Source organism: Drosophila montana, unplaced genomic scaffold (genome assembly GCF_035044405.1).
Source record: "Drosophila montana isolate Dmon_TW-CO22-7 unplaced genomic scaffold, ASM3504440v1 contig_779_1, whole genome shotgun sequence".
Taxonomy (NCBI): Eukaryota; Metazoa; Arthropoda; class Insecta; order Diptera; family Drosophilidae; genus Drosophila; species Drosophila montana.
The window spans coordinates 447541-460298 of NW_026999075.1; the positions used below are offsets into that span (position 1 = coordinate 447541).

At 36.8% G+C, this 12758-nt stretch overlaps 1 protein-coding gene across 1 annotated transcript in view; it reads right to left on the reverse strand.

The window, feature by feature from the left end:
* LOC135439811 (SLIT and NTRK-like protein 1) overlaps positions 1 to 6773 on the reverse strand; it is a 49648-nt gene extending 42875 nt beyond the window's left edge. Inside the window, exons 1-2 of the mRNA XM_064698627.1 lie at positions 6240 to 6773; positions 2063 to 2166 (exon numbers count right to left, since the gene is read on the reverse strand). The gene's annotated coding sequence lies outside the window, so the exon portion shown is untranslated. The remainder of the gene's footprint in view (positions 1 to 2062; positions 2167 to 6239) is intronic.
* Positions 6774 to 12758: the final 5985 nt, after the last annotated feature.

Consider the following 12758-nt stretch of genomic DNA (forward strand, 5'->3'; position numbering starts at 1 on the left):
GCAATGGAAATAGTTTTGCGAGGAAATTACTTTAGACAGGCAAGGATAGATCCTAATGATATTTTAGTAATGTACTTGAGCGTATGTGTGTGTGTGGGTGTGTGTGTGTTTATCAGAGTCAAGCATTAATAAATAATGGACCTGCAGCTAGCTGTGAATGGGCTCTAAGCCAATACTCGAGGTCGAAATCAACTTGTACTCGATCCGTTTTCAGTTGACAGTTAACTAAAATGTCTAAAATATATATAGCATAAACGTGGAATTGCAACGAATGATAGGATAATAGAAAATATTAGAATAGTATTGTTAAACGAGAGAGTAAAAATGAATAAGAACTAATATGAGTGTTCTGCCCTGAGAGTGTATTTGGCACAGGGTACCTCATAGTCGAGCACTTTTGAGGGTTTAAGGGTTGTCAGTTGGAGATGTGGGCGCCACGCCAGATCAACTAGGGCTTGCTTCTGTGCATGGACAAATATTACTCTCTACTTAGAGGACAAAGTAGGCCTTTGGGAAGAATACACCTCTAATGGAAGATATAAGCAACCTGAACCCAATGGTCATCATGTCTACAGTAGAAAGTTGGAAAAATCTTAGATTTAAAGGGTGTTGCAATAATAACATAACCTTAATATATAGATATCTTTTTTAAAGTTAATCAAACAAAATGAAATATCGAATTGGATAATTTAATATTTTCAAGAAATACAAATGGCCTCCAAACAGTTCATTTCAAATATAGATAAGAGCCGTGTAATTGAATTTATAATGCAATTAAATTTGTATTTCCAGACACTTTCTACAATTTCGTTACAAAATCACGACACAAAATGACGCTACAATGAATCACTTTAAAGCATTTGCCCCGTACCAAAGAGTCTAAAACAAATGGCCCTATAAATTGCTACAATTATGTCTAATTAAATGTAAATTTTGGTGCCCCATTCGACATTGGATGCCTCCGGCGATGCCTGCGCCTGCAGACGTTGACCTTTCCCAGGCCAAAGTCAAGCCAACCACGCCCATCACACGCAAATGTGGGCGACGACGTTGCATTATAACGTTGCGAAGTCGGTAGCTTCTCCAAATACACACGCACATGCACACACACACACACACACACACACACAGCTGACAGCTGTAATCCTCCACATTCTGGCCCAGAAGGCCCTTTGCCCGCCCTTCGTGAGGACGCCGTAATTTATAAAATAAGCCGCAGACAGGCAACAACAAGAAAGACGGAAAGGTAATACTTAGAAGAAAAGTGAATTTAAGGCTTCTTGACTTGGAAATAACGGCGGACGAGTCGCCCGATTTTAAAATACTCGGGTATTTCTAAGAAAATCTTAAAACCATTTATATCATCAAAGAAACGGATATCAAATAGATTTTTTAATAGGTTATAGAAATTGTTGAAAATAAATTTTAAACTTTCATTGACATTTTCTCCATATGCTCAAGAGGTACGACCCTGAACTGTGCCTGGCCTTGCAATTCTCATGGGATTTACATATATCTCATTTACTTTTATGCATAGGCCTTATATATGTCTGAAGTTCTCACAACTCTGACTTTAAGAGAATCGATAACAGTTATGAGAATATCGTTACACATGACAAGAACATTCTTCATCATATTTATATTATTCAATCGATAATTAATCGATAATTTTTATCTTTTTGTTAAGTGTTTAGCTCCTTCTGAATTTAACAGCTTCACCACAATTTTCACTTGATAACATTTTATTATTATTTATTATTATGACACAGGCATGTTTATCATAATTAAATACACCTCCTTCCTATTGTCTTATCATACCCTTTGTTTGCAATAAGTCAGGGTATAATTGAAAAAATAAAAAACAAACAATTAGCAGGCTTTTCTATGGTTTTGGCTGCGAACACGTTTTGCCCACACCTGACGCCAAGTGGCAACGTTTTTAGCCACTTGTGGCATGCCCCACAGTCAAATTGCGTCCAGACATTTTACACAAAGCATCTTTAGCAACACGATTCTCGAGATTTGTGGCCATTTTTTCAATTGCTTCTCGTCTATAACTCACCTCTTTGACACGCGCGCCAATTAAGTTGCAGTTGTGGTTGTTGTGATTGTTGTTGTGATTATTGTTGTCGTTGTGGCAGTTGTGCTGAATCGCATAGCTGTTTGCTGCAAGATACAAAAAGCCGCACATGAGTCATAAAATAAATTCGCTTCAACGCCTCGTTTAAAATAATTTTTTTAATGTTCTGCGCGGAACACAGGAGATAAAAATGTAAAAATTATAAAAAATGAACGTAAAAAATAGCAGCGGGCGGCAAAAGGAATAAAATGAAAAATATGTGCAACCATTTGCAATGTATCCTTAAGATACAAAGCGATTAAATGACACGTAAATCATATACCATGCAAATTTCCTGCGGGATCACTTTGAAATATATTTATTTAAATGTGAATTCCGCTTCGGTGTGCTTTCAATATTCAATATTAACTTCGATTTAAAGGCAGTTGCCACGCCCTTTCGATGATTCATTAAGATTCGTTCCTAGACACTCGGCATCAATTTGCTTAAAATATTTGCGGCCTGAAGTCAGCGCTGACTCAACTTGAATTCAGCACGCCAGAAGAGCTCGGTGCATACACTATATACATATATGCATACATATATTCTCGTGCCCCCTGCCACGCCCTGCATGCAACCTACTCTCTCATAGCTATGCCAAATGTTTTATATTCATTTGGTTGCCGGCAATCCAGCTGAGATTGTTTTTGGAGTCATCTAATATGACAACTGCTGGCGTATGCTTTGCTCAGATCAAAACTGTGTTGTTTAATGTGGGCTAAAATAAATAAGTACAGTACATTTACTCAAGTTCTCCTACTCCTACTCTTCCTCAAATTCAGTAATAGTTTCAGCATTACTTCAATTTATGAAAATCGGATAGAAAGGCTAACTGATTTTCATGTTTTTTCAAACATAGGTTAAACTATTTTTGTTTTTTTTAACTTATCCAATTAAGTTTATGAAATTTAGGAATTACTGCTCTGTGGGACCGTTAAAAACATCGTTTTTGTCGCACATATTTGAGCAGGGTTGTAAGTTGTTTTCATGATATTTAGTGTTGTGAAACCAACAAAAATGTATATTATTTAAACACTGTGAGGATATTTTTGTATATTTTGTACTTCACTCTATCAATGTCATCTTTCTACTAATATGTATTTATTTTTGTGACTGTAATTTTCCCAAGGCTGCCAGCACTGTCAAATTTATGTCCCATTATATGAAAATAATAGTATGATTCATGATTCATGCAATATTTTGACAGTTACAGTTAATCTGAAGATAGACTTAATGCTGCCTAAATATGCTAGACGTTTATTTGACAGTGTCTGTGCTTTGAACATGCATTCAATTCAACGTATATATTTTGACAGAGTGATATGACAGTCTAGCAGGATTAGTTTACGTTAGTTGGCAACTGCATTTATCGATAAGTTTCGATTAGCCGCAATGGCCGCCTTAATGATGTAAACTTTAATGTAAGCTCGAGACTCGTTAGGGCGCAGTCAAGCAGAAATGATTGACGTAAGCACAACTGAATTCCCTGCGGGCAAAAGCCGCAAGTTTTACAAATTTACGAGTACATATTTTGAACCCGGTCTCTTTTTGCATTCCAATTTGCAAGTACACAAGTACTGAGCCAAGGCTAAAGCCGACAGACGCCGCAAAGGTACAGTGTCATTTGCAACAAAGATAGACTTTCTATATCTATATTTTGCTCGGCACCTGGAAAACTTTTACCACAGACCTTTTGCCGTAATTTATCAAAATATTTTTGCACATTTGTTGAAGGGAAATAATTAAAGAAAATATTATTGTTGGTTGCACAAAGCTGAATATACATACATATACGTATATATACATACTGGTGTATATATGTTTGTCATTGGCTTAACAATTATTTAAGTTTCTATTTAATTGAGGTTTTACATTTGAGGTTTGCCCTAAATTTTATGAACTCTGTACCCATTAAAAATGAGTAAAAATGGCAACAATCATTTTGTGAAAATGTGTATAACAGGCAGATGGAAACTCATCGACGTCATAATATATATATATATATATTGGTCATGTCTAGTTTGTTCTTGACAAATGGAAAAACTTTGGAACTTAGAATTCGTTTAGAATATATCTAAAATTATAAGAGCCGTGGTTTTTCGTATATCATTATCCTCTCTCCCCCTCCTTTTACCTCCAGCTTAAACCAAAATAAAAACAAATATTCTGAAAACTTTTCCTTTTGTTCTGTACCATATATCGTTTGCAGGCAGAGTACAGGGTATTTTCCAGTCGAGTGCTCTTGATTAAAGCGCCTTCACTTGTTTTATGTTACGGCATCTAATGAAATTCAAAGCAATTAAAGAATGCCAGTCGCCACATTGGGAATATGGCAATAAAACTTATCACAAGCTGTCGAGAGCTGTGACACTGATTGAAAAATATAAACTCTCCTGCGGCAAGGACGGGTCTGAGAAGGGGTTGAGGAGAGGGGGGGGGGGGGCCTGAGTTATAGCTCGTAGGCTATTAGCATTTTTGCACACATGCATAAATTATGCAAAAGTCGGCAGACATCAAAATGTATTTCAAATATTTGGCTAAAGTGTTGAATATATTCAAATACATTTGACACAGCTCCCCGGGCTGACAGGATGTGCATAGGCATAAGTACATAGAATACCACGTAAGGACGAAGTTTTGCTTATTTTAGCTTAAGAGCTACGTTGCCTAAATGCCGTGTTGCCAAAATATTTTAATAATTTTATTTTGTTGCCCATCAAGTCGAGTTTGCAATTGAGATGAGTTGTCACTGTATATTTCCATGAGGATCAACTTTTAGTCTGCACTTTGCAAGTGTAGATGAGAGACAACATGAGCGAATTTTGGTTTTGTGAGTGAAATGTTTTTAAATAAATGCTTGTAAATAAGAATTAATTAGCACTTGACAGAGAACAACAGTTGTGAGGGGATGGAAAACGTCGAGATAAATTAAAGACATTCCAATATGCAATTCAAAAGCCCTAAGTATGACAGCATCAAGTCACATCTAATTAAGTTAGTTATAGTGAATATAAATAATATAGCTAAAAGCATTAATTTTTTTGGGAAATACATTTTACGTAGTTCAAATAAATATCATGCTAAGCTAAGAAACTGTATCTAAGTAAGAAGGTGATCTAACCAGAATCGTCACATTAATGCATTTAAAAAAGTTTACAATTGATAATTATACAAATTATATACAAATATGTATAAAGAGTTCCAGGGAACGTGCATTCGTTGTGTATGGATCGTAATTACGAATGCAACTTTGTCTGGGCTCTTTTACCCATTCCATTCCATTCCGGGTTGCATTTCAAACGTAAGCTTAAAAGTTGCTCTATTGACTGAGCTTCTAAATAATTCCACACAAAGCGGTCGAAAAGTTTTCTATATCAAATGGAATATAGTGCATTCAAGTAAAAGAGAACAAACTAGATTTCAATTAGTAAGTGCAAATGAAAGCTGAAAAACCCAAAAAAATAAATAAATAAAATTATAAAAAGGCTGAAAGCTCTTCTTTTGAGCTAAACTCGATTCGAACTCTGGGCCCAAAACACGCCTCGATGAGACTTGGTTAAAAGTTGACAATTAAAAGTTTGCTGCTGGGATTTTGTTGGTGTTGTAGTTGTTGTTGTTGCTGTTGCTGTTTTGCTTCTGCAGCTATTCTCCTTGCTGGTTGTCTAAATGAGTTTTTTTTTGTCAACAGAAGCAGCGCAGACAAAGTTGGAGCCAACTGCAAAACTGTGCAAATTAGTTTTGTTTTTAATTTAGCATGATTTAAATTGTTCCCCTTGCTTTGTATCTTTACAACTGCTGCCGAATCAAATTCTTCTTCTTCTTCCTCTTCTGCTACTGCGTGTGTTTGACTAGTTAGCATATTAAAATTCTTTCAACTAACTGTCGCTCTACAGCGGGCGAGCGAGATGGAGTTATTGAGTAAGCAAGTTTTTTGAGTCAGTTCTTCAATAAAATTAAAGTTACATTTTTAAAGCCGTAGCCAGTTTTGCAGGCGACGCCGACGAAGGCGTGTGGGCGGGCGACAAAGACGCTGGCGACGGCGACGGCGACGGCGACAACGTCTGCCGCAGACAAACAGACAAAACCAACAACTCACATGTATACACACACACACTCTTACCCCACTGGCCGCTGCGACTGCGCTGCTTGCAGCGTTGTCCAAAACTGGTTTTTGTTAGCTTTGTTGCTGCTCCCTGCTTCTTCTTCTTTTTGCTCGTCTGTGTGGGGATTGGTGAGAAGTAAGCACTTTTTTTCAATACCTTTTTATTTGTTGCGAAATATACTGCGACGTCTGTTAATGTTTTTCTTGTTGTTGTTGTGGAGCCATATGCTACTTGCAATTAATTAAGCCCAACAATTGGCCAGCAAACAAAAGAAATCAACGCGACACACGGCAAACACGATACACAACTCCAAATACAGGCATAAACACAAATACACACACGCTAATATATGTACATATGTATGTAAATAGCCTATGTGATTCACTTGTCGCGCGCGCCTTTTGCCCTGACGTAGGCGGCAAACATGCGTAGTTGTGAGTGCGAGGGGTTTGGGGAGGTGAAGCAGTAAACGCGCGAATCGTGAATACGACAAAACGAGTATGCGTTTGTATGTATGCGACAAAATGATGCGCTGACGTCCGCACAGCACAAAATTTATAAACAAACTGAACTGGCAGCGACGTTGGCGTCAACGTCGTCATTGCCGGCAGCCAACACCAACCAGGTTGCGTTTGAACTTTGGACGAGAACTTGTTTGCTGCCAGTGTGTGAGCATGTGGCGCTCTGCGAGTGTGTGTGTATACTTGTGTGAGTGGGCGGCATGAAGAGCGGGCTTAAGCACGGCTACCGGCACAGTGGGGCAAAGCTTGGCAGAGTGCAGGAGTGAAGAAGCTAGCTTAAATGTTGTTTGAGCTTAATAGTATTATTTATAAATATTGACAATACAGTTTTTCATAAACGTACAGGCATTTCCTATCAAATATTATTTATTATTTTACCTGAACAAAAGGACATGTTAGTCTTTAAGCCAATTATTTACTTAGTTTGATTCTTTTATATATTTTTAAACATGAAAAGAAAACTGAGCATATGCCTTGGTTTAATATCAATTTTAATGTCAGCTCTCGCTTGCAACATGTTCAAGTTCGATGCTCTGCATTAGCACGGTTACTTTTTTACACGCCAGCAAAGACACAACCAACAGCAACTGCAACAACAACATTATACGATATGAGAGCAAAGTTATAAAGGGTGTATGCGGTTTTTGGAAAGCTATGTAACAAACAACACAAATGCGAACATATGCAACTATGTAGGTAAAATTGCTTAGTTATGCAGCGATTGTAGACTTAAACTCAATGCATAGGAGCTGCGATTCTATAGGTAACAAGGTTTAAAGGTTATTTTTGTAAATTCAAGGGTATTTTATAGTCGGTTGCTAGGTAAAAACCACTGAATGTATCCTTAGCTGTTGCTGGCTCTAGCGACAGCGCTGTTGACGTTTTTACTTAAGCATTTTTGTTGCTTTTTTACCTAAGTTTTATTTTTATGTATTTTGATTTTGTGTTAATTTCTTGTGCTGCCGGCTCTCGCAATTGCTGCCTCAGTCGCAGTCGCTGTTGGCGTCGCTAAGTCAATTTTTAGGTTTATTTGAATTTCATTTTTTGTGTAGTTTTTCCTCCGCTTCGGTTTATTTTTCGTCTTTCACTTTTTTGTCGCCTTGTTGCTGTCGCTGATGCTGTCGCCTGGCAATATTTATGTTATTTTTAGTGTTGCATGTAAATTTGTGCGGCATCCACACGATGTCGTCGCATAAACTCTCTATGCTAATGAGGCAGTTTTTATGCCGGGCCAACACTGGGAGAGGAACTGTACTCGATACATTCAATTGCCTGTTGCGCAAACTAATAACAATTTAATTTCAAATCGAATTATGCAGGCTTCGATGGGCACACACAGACGCAAACATATTTAGGTGCTAGATTCATATTTTAGGGCTATTGAATTGAATTTGCATAAAACAATTTTCCACAGCCAATGAGCCATATATGAGCTACTACCACGCATACCACAATCACACACACACGCATACACACACACACTCACTCACATATAACATTTTGTATGCAAAATTGCGCATACGCAACGTGCACCGCTCCTGTAGAGCTGGATTAGTTTGAATATTTTCGAAAAAGGAGACAAGAAACGTACATGCAGCGGATCCACGTTTCTGTTCTGGTAAGCAGATGTCCGCTTAATGGATATATCGAAAAATTGTCCAAAACAGACAACCTTAAGTAAAATTCCTTTTAACATTTTTCTTATGTTCTTTATAATTAAAAAATTGTATGTATGTATTTCCAATTTTCAATTTTTATATAGATTCGATTGTTTAGAAAGAAAAAAATGATTAAAACCTTTTCTAGTTTCGGTCCAAAATTTGTCAATTATTAATTAATTTTTTTTTTTTTATCTGTAAAAAGTTGATTTGTCTGGTCTAAAAATAGTATTTGTACAAGTTAGGAGTGCTATTCCTTTTCTCTTACTGAACATGCAGATTTAAGACATGAAGATATATATAAACTCTTGTTTACATTACATTAATTTTAAATTAAAAACTTTTCGTTAAATTTATTTAATTGAAATTTTGTAGCCTAATTTTAAGCCTCCTTTTGTCAATTTGGACAAACGTGAAATCTAATCTCGTGCGTGTTCATCGATAACGATAATTAGGGTGTGGCACAAAGAGTCGCTGTCCAAAGGATTTGGCGTCCATTTTGGCCAGCCAAGAGCCTGCATCCTTTTGGCAGTTGGTACAATTTAAGCCACGCAGCCGCACGCAATCAACAGGGACAACAGCAACTGGCAAAAGGCTAGCTAATGGCTTAAAAGGCTGCACACGAACCGTCGACACCGTTAATGATGCTACGAATGCTGCACGCGCGTGCATGTGTACGTGTCTGCGCGTGTGTGTGGGTGTGTGTGTGTGTGATTGTCTGCGTCTGTGTGTGTGTGTGTGTGTTTGAAGATAGAATGTGGCAGGTGCAGCAAGCAGCAAATGCACTCATGCAGCTTGATTGCCGACAGACATTTGCCAATGACAGCAACAGGAAAAAACTTTTAATCGCAACTACATGCTGTCTCTGACAAGACACTAACTGGGCGGCTGCTACGGCTGTTAACGCTGCTACCAAGGGCAAAAGAAGTGGGCGTGGCAAGTAGGGAAAGCCGAAAATGTTGTAGGCTATGCAGACCCGTAGACCAGACCCGTATCCAGCTGTGGTGTTGGTCTCGGAACCGTGCCCAAATTGGCCCTTACAAAACACTCACACACACAGATAGAGAGAGAGAGCCCATTGAATGCTTAGTTATTGGGATTATATTGGTCCATCGGCTGCAACTTCTGGTTTAATGCTTGCCTGGTATCTAGCGCAAAAACGGTTCCATAGAGTTGAAGCTGAAAATAACCTTCTTCAGTTTAGGTAACTGAGAATGGGGAAGCAAAAACCATTCAACGCCAATTTAAAGACAAAGTTTGTTCGAGTTTTTCTTATAATTGACAAAATTTTAAGTGAATAAATACTACATTTTAAGCGGGCTCTAGGTTCATGTTGGTCACAATGAACAACGCCAACAAGGTATGTTATAAGCATCAGATGAATAAATACTTAAAATATTTAAGAAATAGTAAACTAGAAACAATAAAAAAATTTATATACAAGCCCTTTTCTTTTTGTTCCTGTTGAAGTTCTTGGTAATTTCCCAAAATATATTTTAGTGCTTTACCAAAATGTTTTTTTAAATACGAGCTACGTTTATTTTCAGATACAACTCTAAAGTTTCTGCTTTTTTTGCCCGAAACTTTAAGAACATCGTACTTTAAGATACTTACGTAACGTTAGTTTGTGGAATCATCAAGCCAAAGCTACTTATTGTTAAAAACGTACATTTAAGTATTTAAGTATTGATTGATTTAAGGACGCCTCTAATCGTGCTTATTGAACTGTTCTTTTAGCTATGCAATGGACTACTCTCTCTGCTGTTGCTTTAACTTCGACAGCTGTTTATCACTCATACGCACCGCTTGCTGCGGCCTTTGCGTCCATTATTTACGCACATGAATTGCAATTTACTAACATTTCTCTCTGATTATGTTATTGTTGTTGTTGCTGTTGTGGGCTATAGCTGCCAGCTGGTGGCACCTGCGGTCTAATTAGCGCGCTTCGTCCGGCTGCCTGCTAGTTAGTTAGCTGCCGATAAAGTCCAACCAAATTTGGCGCCGGTTCGTGTCCAGCATATTGACATGATTTATGAAGCGACTGCAGATGAGCATTAAATATAATCCCCCGAAAACTATTGCGCACTGTACGCTAATGAGATCCTTCGGGCTGTGCGTTCAAATGCGCCGTACACCCATGAAAACCGCTTAACCAAAAGTCACAGCTGCCCGTTGCGCGTGTATGTGTGTGTGTGTGTGTGTGTTAAAGAAAAAATAAAACGTTGCACCCTAATGACCTCAGCGGTTTTCGCCTCGCACTGCTCGCATTTAATATTTTTTCAATTCATAAATTTAAATAAGCCGCCCGGCACAGACGTGAAGCGTGCCTTTTGTATTTTTCATTTTATTTTCCTTTTTTTCTTTTTTGGTTTCCGCCTAATGCGACGATATAAAATTTAATTTTGCATAATTAATGTCGCACTACAGGCCGAAACATGACCGAAAGAAAATTCATTAACATGATTTAGGCCCCAAGCAGCAAACAAAAACAACAATCAGGCAAAAACAAAAAAAAGGGACACATTTCCAAAGTGCCGAAGCTATTTAAAGTGTATTTGTTTGGGTCCCAACGCCACACGCATGACTGACTCTTGGCAACCCTTGCGTTACCCCAGGCCAAAAGGTTTGGGCCAAAAAGGCGAACAAAAAACAAAAACAAAAAAAAACACACAAATCTATAGCCACTTATTATTAGAGGCCAGTTGATCACAATGTACACAAATACACAGCAATAGTAAAATATGAAATAAAAAAACCAAAAAAACATATTCTTATTATTATTATTTTAATTAGTCATAATAATAATATTTTTATTATTGTTATTATTATTGTTATTATTATTATTATCATTGTTGTTATTATTATTATTATTATTATTGTTATTATAACTATTATTTTAATTATGGTTTTATTAATTTATTTTATTAAAAATATAAAAATTATCATTTTTGTCAATATTTTTCTTATTTATTTATTTTTTACTTTTATTATAAAAATATTATATATTTTAATATTTTAAAACAAATATATTTTATTTAATTTTTATTATTATTAAAAATAATAATATTATTATTATCAATTTTATTATTATTATTATGTATTATTTAATTAATATTGTATATTATATATTGTTATTATTATTTAATTATTATTATTCTTATAATTGTTATTATTATTGTTACAAAGTTATATATTTTAAAATTGCAAAAAAATGAAAAATGATTTGTATAATTATTATTATTATTATAATTATTATTGGTATTGTGATTATTGTTATAGTATATATGTACAGCCTAACTTCTTTTAAATGCAATAGCTCCGCTCCTGTCTATACGACAATTCTAAATGCACCCCCAGCCTGAGATTCGAACCTGGAAGCCCCGGTCCCAACGGATTTAAAAATATATTTGAATCTATAACGATGTGTAATATCAGATAGATATAAAAATACGAATCGCACTCTTAAGTCTGAGAAAGGAAGTTGTGTACTTTACTTATCACTCTGCGAGGACATGGACTATCTGCTAAGTCCACCAATTGTACGTTTTCTACGCAAAAGAGCTCTATTTTATGTGGTATTATCTTCAACTTTTTAGCATGTCAACTAACTTATAACTAAAAATAATTTTATTTTTTTTTTGAATGTCTAAGTATTATTCATTTAAAGACCTTGCTATAAACTTGAGGCAGATATATATTAATCATACCTTATAAAGTTCTTCGCTGAGTGTATTGAACTATCTGCGAATGCTCAGTCAGAAACAACCTTTAAACTGAACACGCACGATTTTTGCGCATTTCAAAAAGAGTTTAATCAGCACGTGTCAGGCGCAAGGCTGTGGCTTTAAATGGCATGCGAGTGTGTGTATGTGCGGCTGTGTGTGTGTGTGTGTGTGTGTGTGTGTGTGCGTTATCTGTCCATCCAACTATTGCCGCTTTGAACTGAATGCCTAACCCATCTCCTACCGCCCCTACCCCCCTCCCCACTTTGCCTTGTTTATTTGTATTGGCTGCAGCGATGGATTTATAGGCTAAATCGTTCAGCGAGCGATTTAAAAGCCAGGCTGCAGCTGTGTGTGTGTGTGTGTTTCTGTTTCTGTGTGTGTGTGCGTCGGGTAGGCACACATATATGCCAAATGCACGCGCCTTGCCTAACCACGGTCACGCACACACATACACGCACACACATCTATGTCACCTGGCATTGTGACATTTGCGTTTTCGGTTGCCACATGGCGTATACGCAATATTTTGACTCCTGATGCCTCTAACTCATGCTTTTATAGAATTTTTTGGTTTTGTGTCAATTTGTGCCTTAGCTGGCCATTGTTTTTGTTCTTGTTGTGGTTGTTGTATG